At 48.0% G+C, this 12,554-nt stretch overlaps 1 protein-coding gene across 4 annotated transcripts in view; it reads left to right on the top strand.

Annotated features, from left to right (window-relative positions):
- SH2D4A (SH2 domain containing 4A) overlaps positions 1-12,554 on the top strand; it is a 64,451-nt gene that overhangs the window by 22,407 nt on the left and 29,490 nt on the right. The window lies entirely within an intron of this gene.

Below are 12,554 nucleotides of genomic sequence, written 5' to 3'. Positions count from 1 at the left end.
AGGATTGTCTTCAGTGAAAAGGCAGGTTTGCTTTTGTGCTGGTAACTGGGGTGATCGTGGCTGGGGCAGGAATTTGACCCTTTACGTGCAGGTGGCCCTGGACAGCTGCTGGAGGACTCGGCTTCAGGATCCCACTCCATCCTCAGAGCTGCCATCTGGGGTGTGAAACCAGGTGTGTTCTTGGAGTGGAGGGGGCAGGCCCGCGGCTGGGTGGGGCCTGTGTTTCAGGTGGGGCCCGGCCCTCTCTTCTGCTGGAGACGAACCGGCTGCACCCTCACCATCACACCCTGGGGATTTGAGGTTTTGCTTTTTTTCCTCCTAAAGCAGGAATGCTTTAGATCCAGATGTTGCTGGCTTTCAAATTAAACAGTAGACTTTCTTCTGTAAGAAAACAGGGAGAAAGAGAAAGGGGAGGGAGTGAGCAGGGAGTGGAGAATGGATCGAGGTGGCATTCCCACAGCTTATAGCCCAGCCTTGCTGCTGCCTCAGCCAGACCGCTTGGTGTCTGCCCTGTGCCTGGCAGCGCTGAGTCTGTGTGACCCGGCTTCTCCCGAGGGCCGGCAGACAAATCTCAGAACCTCTTGGAGCCTCTGCCTTCTCCTCTATAAAAACTAGAGATTAAAAATTGTTGTTCTTCAGGCGCTAAGTTGTGACCAACTCTTTGGCGACCCCATGGACTGTAGCCCGCCAGGCTCCTCCGTCCATGGGATTCTCCAGGCAAGAATACTGTACTGGGTTGCCATTTCTTCCTCCAGGGGATCTTACCAACCCAGGGATTGAACTCTCGTCTCCTGCATTGGTGGGCAGATTCTTTACCACTGAGCCACCAGGGAAGCCCCAGGAATTAAAAACACCTGCCTTTTTTTGAGCCCCAGAAATTAAAAGCATAGCTTTCCTTCCCTGGTGGCTCAGCTGGTAAAGAATTCAGCTTCACTGTGGGAGACCTGGGTTCGATCCCTGAGTTGGGAAGATCCCCTGGAGGAGGGAAAGGCTACCCACTCCAGTATTCTGGCCTGGAGAATTCCATGGGCTGTATAGTCTGTGGGGTCGCAAAGAGTTGGACACGACTGAGCAACTTTGACTTTCATTGCCCACCACACCCTGAAGGCGGAGGGCTCATCAGTACTGGCTTGCCCTCCATTATCCAAACCCCTGGGCCAGATGCGTTTTAGATTTCAGATTTTTTTCAGACTTTATAAAAGAAATGCTGTATCTGTACTGTGTAATATGTAGTGTCCCCAGTAGGGCTTAGTTACACTCTGATCAGAGATGGTAAATACTGTAAGTGGCCTCATGGTAGTCCAAGTCACGTTTTCTCCTCAGGATAAGTTGTGCACGTTCAGAACTCATTGGATTTCAGAACTGTTAATAAGGGATTGTGGACTTGGAGTAGACTTTTGTGCTGTGGTAGCATAATGAGAGCAAACACAGTAGGTAAATGGACTCAGAAGAACTGGGTTTTCATTCTCACTGTGTCTGCAGGATTGTTTTTCCTTATCTGTAAAGTGAGAGGCTTCTTCTCCCCAGTATTTGAAAAATATAACTTTTTAATGAAAATGTATCCAAATCACTGGTGACTCAGATGGTAAAGTGTCTGCTTGCAATGTGGGAGACCCGGGTTCGATCCCTGGGTCGGGAGGATCCCCTGGAGAAGGAAATGTCAACCCAATCCAGTGTTCTTGCCTGGTAAATTCCATGGATGGAGGAGCCTGGTTAGGCTACAGTCCACGGGGTCACAAAGAGTCAGACATGTAGTATTTATCTTTGTTAGCAATGATTTTTTAAAACTATATGAGCATGTGTTAATCATCCAAAAGCTATCAATCCATTTACCCATCCATCTCACCTGCCTCCCTACCTATTCACCCATTTATCTATATAAACTAATATACATTGTATTGACCAGTTACTTAATAGCATTACATAGTACATTTTATAATGACTGACTAGTCTACTTCGGATATTTTGGGTGTAAATACAAATGTTTACGTTTGATTTTTATTAAATCAAGTTCACCCATAACAAATTCCCCTTTTATAAAATTACCTCATTGCTACAAATTTACACATTTAAAGATTACAAGCAAATTTAAAAATTAAGACCCTGAAAAAAATTTTTAAATGCACAAGAATGGATTAGAACAAGAGATATTTTTGAAATGCTTACCCTCTGAGGGATCCCCTGGAGGAGGAGCTGGCACCCCACCCCGGTATTCTTGCCCAGAGAATCCCATGGACAGAGGAGCCTGGGGGGCTACAGTCCATGGGGTGGCAAAGAGTTGGACATGAGTGACTGTCTGGGCACACGCTGAGGGAAAAATATGCAGATCCAATTGCGAGGCGTTTAAATGGTCTGTCGCCACGGAGCACAAGACCGCTCCTACGCCTGCACCTGCACAGACATCACTAATGGATCGCAGCGCTCCTCCCCGCAGCCAGGGCCCCTTCCTCTTTTGTGCCCTGTCCGCACAGACATCACTAATGCATCGCAGCTCTCCTCGCACCCAGGGCCCCTTCCTCTTTTGTGCCCTGTCTGCACAGACATCATTAATGGATCGCAGCTCTCCTCCCCGCAGCCAGGGCCCCTTTTCTGTGCCCTGTCCGCACAGACATCACTAATGGATCGCAGCTCTCACAGCCAGGGCTCCTTCCTCTTTTGCGTCCTGTCTGCACAGACATCACTAATGGATCGCAGCTCTCCTCCCCGCAGCCAGGGTCCCTCCCTCTTTTGTGCCCGGTCCGCACAGACATCACTAATGGATCACAGCTCTCCTCCCCGCAGCCAGGGCCCCTTCATCCTTGTGCCCTGTCCGCAGATGCTCTGGTTACAGAGAGGAATCTTTGCGAGTTTCCTTCTAGCTTTAAATACTCATGATTCTAATCAACTCTCCTGCCTGTGTGGCCTGAATGTGACTATCTTCTCAGGTCTCTGCAGCTGTTAAAGAGGGTTTCTGTGCAGTTTCACTGAGTAAATCATGTCACCGGGACTGGACGTTCACATCTGAGTGAGAATGGGGCAGGGGTGTGAGGTCCAGACCCAGCAGTACAGGGTGAGGTTAACCCGGCCTCCTGTCTGGAAATAAAGTACAAATTATGTCCTCCCTAGTTAGCTGGCTGTCGTATCCTGAGCTTTTCCCCACAGCCCTCCACCTCCAAACTCCAACTCTTATCTCTTGGCCTACCTGGGCCTAGTTAATCTCCTTACATATAAAAAATGTAGAGACCTGTATCCTTCCTTTCATGGAACCAGAGCAGTGAACAGCCCAATCTTTAGGTCTGCAATTGGACCGTTCTGTACCAGTGGAACAATGCTTTATTTTATATCTTCATCTGCAGATGGCTTTATCCAAGGAGGTGTCTTCTAGAACAATGAAAGGTTTGCCTCAGCTCTGAGGGTGGAGACTTTCTGCTTCACCCTTATATTTGGTGGTGGTGGTTTAGTCGCTAAGTCGTGTCCGACTCTTGGGACCCCGTGGACAGAGGAGCCTGGCAGGCTATAGTCCATGGGATTCTCCCAGCAAGAGTACTGGAGTGGGTTGCCACTTCCTTCTCCAGGGGATATTCCCCACCCAGAAATTGAGCCTGGGTCTCCTACACTGCAAGGAGATCCTTTACCAACGGAACCACCAGGGAAGCAAGGAGCATATCTGGGGGACTTGAGAAGAGTTGTTTCATCCCTGCTTCAGGATTTAGAAGACTTGGGGTCCAGTATCTCCATCACTCAAGATAATCTTTTTAAAAATGTTTTTAAGAATATATTTATGTAAACTTAAAATTTTCATTTTAATAAATGGATGGCCAAAAGTAAGACTGGCTGATTATTAAGTACCGGATTTCTTGAAACTGTAGCGCTGACACAATAGACTGCTGGTCTGGAAATGGGGGTTCCCCCCTTTGAAGCAGCTCTGTTACTCTAGCGGAATCAGTTCCCGCCGTAAAATAGGGATTAAATTAGCAATATTGTTCCTTTACAAAGGAAGCTGGAAAACATATATGCAGACGCTTTCCTAGTCTTATGTCATGGAAGCAGCAAGAATTGTCCCCTGAAGCCGTTGTAAGATGCTCTCACGACGAGCACGGCCGTGGTCCTTGTCATTTTTCAGAGGAGAGGGTGGAGGCAGCCAGAGGCTGTGTGGTTGCGCAGTTGAGGAGGAGGCAGAAAAGATGCCTAGATCAGGGCTGACCGCGTGGCATCTATTCCGAAAGCTGTTGCCTTCTGCAGAATACCTGCCCTGCCCTTGCTCTTGGCAGTGGTGACAGCACTTGGGAGACTCAGAACTGACGGTCTGCTTAACATTTAGTGAGACTGTTGTGGTTCTCAGTGGAGGACAGCAAACGCTCCAGCGTTGCTCAGAGTCTGTCGCTGAGCAGGAGGTGATGATAAATAGCAGAACTGAGCTGTCACCCAGCCAGGTTCTGAGACAGGCAGGTTGGGAAGCAGAGGCCATTCTCAGGCAGAGACAAGTCTGATGGGAACTTAATCGGAGCCCGAGAAATGGCAGGAGAAGCGCCGTGTGAACAGGCACCCTCCCCGGGGGAGTTTAGGAAGAACCAGGAGCACCCCTCTGCTGAGCCAAGAGACCCTTAGGGACCCCCCCGTGTTGACAGCCTCCCATCCCCCCGAAGCAGTCAGTGTGTACCCCTTCCTGCAGGAGAATATGGGAGGGAGCAGGACAGGTCTGAATGTGGTCGGGAGAGGGGTGGCTGGGGTGCTGATTCAGAGATAAGCCCTTGTGTGTGTCTGTGTTGGGTGATTTGTAGGCTGGGCACTGACTCTCCATCAGTAGACTGACTGTCCTTGTCCCAAAGAGGACCTTGAATAAAACTATCTGCTCACTTTTAGATTTTATTTCCAGAGAATTACTTGTTTTTACAGAAATGGCCTTCAAAGTGGACAGTATTGCAAAACAGGAGATTTTTAAAAAATTAAAACACAAACATCTGGAAATCAAAGCATTCCAAAAAAAGAGAAAACGACCTTGAAGCTAGCATATTAAAAATCCTTGAGCAGGACTCTTCCCTGTCATATGTTGTATCGTCTATAACCACATGGAGCTGGAGATGAGACCACTTGCCTTTCCACTCCTAGTGTGCACGCGCCCACCAACAAACACACACACACACGCACACACACCTCCCACACTGCCCAAGGCTCTGGTATCTGCTTTTGCACCTGTCATTTCGCTAAAGCAACCGGTGAGAAAAACATGCCGCTAAAACGTGCGCTTTGATTGTAAAGTTGGCCTTGAAAGGCGTGGCGTCCACTTGTGTTTTGAGGCGTTACTCTGGCTTGTAGGTGATGTTCCCTTCCGTAGAGAGCAGTGAAGCAGTACCTGTAAGATGATGTACAGACGTGGAGAAAGGCTTCCTCTCAGGTTTCCCTTCTTCCTTACCTCCCTCCCAGAGCAACGTTGTTAAGCTTGCTGCCTACTCGATCACCAGTAATTCTCTGAAGCTGGATTTCAGTTGCTTGTCTTCGTACAGGAGAGACTCAGAAACAAGATGTTGCGATCAGACCACTTGGACAGGATGGAAAAGAAAATGCTTAGTTTTTACTTTTGGACTCTTATCCATCTCGAGGTGCTGCTGTCTGGCACTCAAAGTTTGGTGTTCTCTGTGGCACAAGCTTTCTATTGAGAGTGAAAAGTAGGGCTTCCCCAGCCCTGTGGGAAAGAGTCCCCCTGCCAAGCAGGAGACATGGGTTCAATCCCTGATCTGGGAAGATACCACATGAGGAGGAACAACTGAGCCCACGCACCACACCTGCTGAGCCGGTGCCCTGGCGCCCGGGGGCCACGGCTGCTGAATCCCGTGCGCCCTGGAGCCTGGACTCTGAAATGAGAAGCCGCCACGGTGAGAGGCCCACTCACTGCTCCTGGAGAGTAGCCCCCACTCGCCGCCAGTAGAGAAAAGCTTGTGCAGCCACGAAGACCCAGCAGAGCCAAAAACAAATAAAATTATAAAAGAAGAGTGAAAAGTAGTATTAGCATAGCTCCCTCTGTGGCTTAACCTTGGCAGGTAGTATGTAGGTGGAGAGCCCACCTCCACCGAGGGGTAGATGCCAGGGCTTGGTGGAGCCCTCGCGGGGCAGCTGGCTCTTGTCTGCAGACAGATGTGTTCCCAGTCCCCGAGAGGGACTAATAATGAGGAAACCACTGCAAACAGGAGGGGAAGTGTACTCCTGAAATGCACTTGGAATTTTGAGGGTTGAGTTGGATGTGAACAAAAAAGGGAGATAAAATTCCAAACCACTAACCATGTCCCTTGGTGTCTGTTCCCTCCTAGTCTACATGAAGGAAGCATTTCAGTATTATTTTTTTGTGAGAAAGTATTGAGTATTCCGAGTAAAAACAGTTGAGGAATTAACTGGGAACATTTTATTAACTCAAGAGTGGAGCCATAATCAGAGTTACACAGTTTCCCAAGCTGACTTTGTGTAACTGTAATAGAATTTCATGGTAGTTTGTAGAATAAAATTTTGTATAAGCTAGACTCACAGAATCCTAAGCCTTTGAAAGTAAAAAGTGAAAACGTTAGTTACCAAGTCAAGTCCAACTCTTTGCGACCCATGGACTGTAGCCTGCCAAGCTCCTTATCCTTGGGATTTTCCAGGCAAGAATACTGGAGTTGGTTGCCATTCCCTTCTCCAAAGGATCTTCCTGACCCAGGGATCGAACCGAGATCTCTTGCTCTGCACGCAGATTCTTTACCATCTGAGCCACAGGGAAGCCTCAAAAGCCATTTAAGCTGTTGGAGTTTTAAAAGAAGTATGTTATATAAAGAACGTAATATAAAGTGAGTCACAAAAGAGAAGAACAGTTCAGGTGTTGAGAGTTGTACGTTATGAAACTGTTGACACAACTTCACGCTGGGCTGTGCCGGTGATGCCAGCATCGATTCATCTATCCGCCTCACTGGGAGAGCGTGTGTTGGGGAGAAAGATACAGACCCCGAGTCAGAGGACTTCTCTGGGGCTCAGTTTCCTGTTCTGAAAAATGAAGGTAAAGTAGCTACAAATCACTGGGTTGGATGTGAGAATCAGATGAAATAACATAGAGAGGTGTTTCGTAAAGTATATGACAGAACTGCTACTGTCTGTTATTATTATTTTTTAAAAATCATTTTACTTGGTTATTTTTGGCTGTGCTGGGTCTTGATCACTGCTCGAGCTTTTCTCTGCTTGAGCTCAGGAGTTGTGGCTCCCAGGCTCTAAGCACAAGCCCAATAATTATGGCTCATGGACTTAGTTGCTCCGGGGCATGTGGGATCTGCCTGGATCAGGGATCAAACCCGTGTCTCCTGCGTTGGCAGGCAGATTCTTTACCACTGAGCCACCAGGAAAGCCCCAAGTCTCTATTATTGTTTATTGGTGGGTTCCTATTTTATTTTATGTCAAGACTTCCCAAATGAACCACGTTTGAAGGCTCTGACTACTCTCTTAACAATTCTTTATTACTATCCTTATGTATGTTATGTTTCTGTTATATATGCTGCTGCTATGTCGCTTCAGTCATGTCGGACTCTGTGTGACCCCAAAGACGGCAGCCCACCAGGCTCCCCCATCCATGGGATTTTCCAGGCAAGCGTACTGGAGTGGGTTGCCATTATATATAGTAAATACACAAATATTCATGGTAATATATTTAAATGTAAGAGAGGCCTCTGAGATGCTTTCATATCTGAAGCACGTTGCCCTAACAACCCGGACTAGCTCTGATAATTGTGTTTCCGAGTATGTTACTTTCCGGTCCTGCTGTCTGCATGTTGCTTGGAGGAGTCGCAGGTGAGGTGTGATGCTGGTGGGCAGCCCTTCATGCGGCATGACCGTTCCAGGCTGAGCTCTGCTCAAAATAAACTCAGACACTAGAGACGACAGGCTTCCCAAGTGGTGCTTGTGGTAGAGAATCCGCCTGCCAGTGCAGGAGACGTTAAGAGACTCGGGTTCAGTCCCCGGGTCGGGAAAGATCCTCTGGAGGAAGGCCTGACAACCCACTCCAGTATTCTCGCCTGGAAAATCCCCACGGACAGAGGAGCCTGGCTAGCCACAGTCCGTAGAATCACACAGAGTTGGACATGACTGAAGCGACTTAGCGCGCCAAGACGATGCATTATTTAAAGAGGTGCCATAAAATTACACATCAAAACACTGTATTTTCAGATCAGGCTCTCCAGGAGTCTCCATGCATACATTTTGCTAGAAACAAGGTTAGCGGAATGGGGAAAAGATCTCTAGGGTCTCCGTTGTCCTAATTCACGTCTCAGTGAAATCTCCCCACGGGGACCACACCGTATTTTCAGCAGTAACACTGACTGTCCCTTTTTCCTCTTGTCGGTCTAGTTGGCATTGTGAATGTACCTCCCCTTTCTCTGTATTATTATCCTTTGCACTTTGTCGAAGCGCAGTTTTATTATTCTGCCTTTCTCTCTGTTTTAGAAAGAAAAAAAAAAAGAAGTTAAACCCCAGTGTGCTCAAAAGCTTTCTGTTAGAGTCATCACTGGGAAATTCTCTTTTTACTTAAAATGGCTGGGCATAGAAATAGGAATCTGATTATTCCAGTGACCTGGTTAGCAAAGTGGGGAGACAAGCTATCAATTTTGGGGGGGAGGATTTGAATTCAGGCTCTCTTATTAGTATTAAAACTAGCCTGGGACTTCACTGGTGGTCCATTGGTTAAGAATCTGCCTGCCAATGCAGGGGACCAGGGGTTCGATCCCTGGTCTGGGAAGAGTCCACGTGCTGTCTGTCCGTGGGATTCTCCAGGCAAGAGAATTGGAGTGGGTTGCCGTGTCCTTCTCCAGGGGATCTTCCTGACCCAGGGATCGAACCCTAGTCTCCTGCACTGCAGGCAGATTCTTTACCAACTGAGTTATGAGGGAAGCCCGAGAGAAGTCACTGCAATGAGAAGGCCACACACCACAGCTCGAGAGTGGCCCCTGCTTGCTGCAACTAGAGAAAGCCGGCCCTCGGGAACAGAGACCCAGCACAGCCCCAAGCAAGTAAAGTTAAAAAGAAACTAGACGGAGTGTCCTCTCATGATTGAGCAAGTGCTGGTGGGTTTATAGTGTGTTCACTCATTCACCAGGTATTTATTGAGGCCCTACTAAGTGCCAGCCACTGTTCTTTTTGCTGAGGCTCCAGATGTGAGTCAGTTAAGCCGACGTGGTCTTTGCCCTCACAGAGGTTATTATGCCGACCATCAGTCTATGAAGGAACACTGTGGATTTAAGAGGTGTACGGACAGGAGCAAATACTTAACCCAGCGGTTTGTTTTCAAACGTAAACTCTTGATTTTAACTCCTAGATTCGTCATTTCCTTCTTCACCATAAAAAAGCCAGTGCTGAAAATGTTCTGTCTTTTAGAGCTTTTCGGTTTATTGGGAACAAAAGTCTCTTGACATTTGTTTGATTGCATAATCCTACTTTCAAACAGAGTAAATATTTGGTTAGAAGCCGGAAGGAACCACTTTTCAAACCAGTTTAAAAAGGGAATATAATTAGAATAATCTTTGTGTGACATACAGTCTCTGGAGGAGATACAGTTTGTGACCGTGTAATAGTGATGTTGCTGACAGAGTCTTTTGTTACCGCATTGCTTATGTGGATTTGAGTGGCCATACTTCCGATTTTAACGTAATTTATATGTATTTATAAAGCCTGTTGGTCAGTGTGGAGGGGCTCTGCTCCCAGGTCTTGGTCCGCACTGATTGGAGCGGATCATTCTGACTTGGTGTCTGCAGAAAGTCAGCTGTCTCCTGAGGTCGTTGGCTTTCAAGCTTTCTCCTTATTTTCTGGAATTTTTGCATAAATACTGCGTGACAGTTTTTGGTTTTAAATAAAGCAAATAAGAAGCAGACACAATTGCTTTCATTCTGCCGGTAGAGTTTCAGCAGCTGCGGAAGTCTCTGCGACGATGAGGATGGGAAGGGACAGTCCAGGCTTCTGTGTGTGAGAGCAGACAGGTGTTCTCTGGGATGCCCCACGGAAGAAGCAGGCTGAGAGGACGTGGGTGTCAGTCCCTGCTTTCCTATCTGTGATCAGGTGGCCTTACCTCTGTGGTAAAGGGATGACACTTGCTTTGACACCCTTAATGTGTTAAGAAGGTCAAAGGATGCATCGGTTTGAAAGTTCTTTGTAAGCAAAATCTATGTTGGGAAGTAGGTGGTTTCCCAGCCTTTCTTGTGTTACAAATTGGAATGTGTGTGTGCATGCGTGTTAAGTTGCTTCAGTCATGTCTGACTCTCTGTGATCCCATGGACTGCAGCCTTCCAGGCTCCGCTGTCCATGGGATTCTCCAGGCAAGAATGCTGGAGTGGGTTGCCATGCCCTCCTCCAGGGGATCTTCCCAACCCGGGAGTCAAACCCAGGTCTCTGACATCAACTGCATTGGTAGGCAGGTTCTTTATCACTAGCACCACCTGAGAAGCCCCACAAATTGGAATAACAACAGTCTGTTCCCTGGAACACAGCATCGCGTGGAACCTTCGGAGAAGCTTCGTTCTCTCCGGGACGCATCTTCATCCTCAGGTTGGGGGTGCTCAATGTGCCATCCTCAGCTTGCCTGCCTCTGCTACCGGCGCCGTGAATCGTTGCTTTTGAGCCCTGGATCTGGCTGTTTTTCGGGAAAGGAGATCTCCTGCCTCACACTCCCTCCAGTCTATTCCGTTGTACATGATATGTTTCGTGGATCTGGAAGCGTGGACGTGTATCTGAATGAACGCGCTCTACACAGGACTGGAGTAGCTTCTTTACATTATTTTAACTCTTTGGAATAAGAGCAAATCTTGGCTCACCTTTACAATGAGAATTTTTATAAACGTGGTGCTTAGCACGTGTGGACAGTTTTAGAGTTTACAGTATGTTCTATACACTTGGAAGGATTTAAACAGAAATACCGATCGCTGGGGTGGTTGTTACATTAATCAATTATTTATGCTAAATCTTGTCTACTCAAGAACCAACTTGTGAGCGGAAAAACCTAACCCTTCAGACAAGGAAAGAACTGTCAGTTCTGAGCGGCACCAGTAGGTGGCGCTGACGGTCACCAGAGGTCCAGCACCAAGTCCTGGAAACTGGTTCCTGCCTCTATGCTTAGATTTGAGTTATTTTAAGAATACTGATAATGCTGTAATATCTGACAAGTGCAGAAGCCGTGAGCATGTTGCTAGTGAGAAGGGGAACACAATGATTGCAGACGAAATTCAGATGGAGATTTTTTTCAAAAGCAAGTGGTGAGAACACACTGTTGTGCGTGTACGTGAGGCAGTCAGCGCCGTTGAAGGAACACTTCCAAGGGACAGAGAATAACTCCTGCAGGGTGTTGAAGGTGCTGTGTCCAAGCAGACGACAGTCGTTGGCAGGTGCTGGGGGGAAGTGCTTGACAATGTAGAGCACACCCTGTAAAGAGCAGTGTCAGACGTGTGGAGTGAAGTGAAGTGAAAGGCGCTCAGTCGTGTCTGACTCTTTGTGACCCCGTGGACTGTAGCCCACCAGACTCCTCTGTCCATGGGATTCTCCAGGCAAGAATACTGGAGTAGGTAGCCATGCCCTCCTCCAGGGGATCTTCCTGACCCAGGAATCAAACTGGGGTCTCCTGCACTGCAGGCAGATTCTTTACCAGCTCAGCCACCTGGGAGTTAGCCTGATGCTTATTTAGGAAACAACTGCAGGCTTGTTGAGGAGCTGATCGTGGTGGAGGTGCTGCCGATGAAACCCTGGTCCAAAGCTCTGCAGGTGACAAAGGCCTGAGTCCCTCCGAAAGCCACGAGTGGAGGGTCGGGGCTGTGGGACTGTCCATGGCAGCTGTGAAGGTATCAAGGGAGCGTGGTTAGCTGCCGCCTCTTTTTCAGCGTAGAGGAAACTGATCCTTTTTTGCAAAATGATGCCCCACAGATCTCATATCACTGAGAGAAGGGAGAATGAACCTGTTTTTAAGGTTCACACTCCCTTTAGCAGAAATGCATTCAAAGACCACAAGCCTGAGCCCTTCAAAGCTGTCTCAGGCTTCTGAACAGACCGACTTCCCCAAAGCCCGCTGGGCGCCTTCTCATCTGGTCATCAGGAGAGGAACTGGTTATTGTCCTGTTGTGCTCTAGGTGCAGGGAGCTGTATCCTTTTGTTAACATAATATCAAAATAAGAGAAAAAGAGAATGTGGCAGGTAGCGACTGTGAAACCTATAGGATTCATTCATTTGCCAAGTAATAGGCATAAGGGGCTTCCCATAAGGGGCTTCCCAGGTGGCGACTGGTAAAGAACCCACTGCCAGTGCAGCAAATGTAAGAGACGCGGGTTTGATCCTTGGGTTGGGAAGATCCCTGGAGTAGGAAATGGCAACCCACCCCAGTATTCTTGCCTGGAAAATCCCATGGACAGAGGAGGCTGGCGGGCTACAGTCCATGGGGTCGCAAAGAGTCCCTCACAACTAAAGCGATTTAGCACACATGCACGCACATAGAGGTGGCCGATGCCAGCTATCACCCGCGTTATTTTGGAGATAATTATTCACATGGGTACCGAATGGCTCGGGCAGCTGGGAAGTGCAGTGTTGCAGGTAGC

This window comes from Oryx dammah, unplaced genomic scaffold, assembly GCF_014754425.2.
Source record: "Oryx dammah isolate SB20612 unplaced genomic scaffold, SCBI_Odam_1.1 HiC_scaffold_7, whole genome shotgun sequence".
Lineage (NCBI taxonomy): Eukaryota > Metazoa > Chordata > Mammalia > Artiodactyla > Bovidae > Oryx > Oryx dammah.
This window is presented reverse-complemented; position numbering and strand designations above follow the sequence as displayed.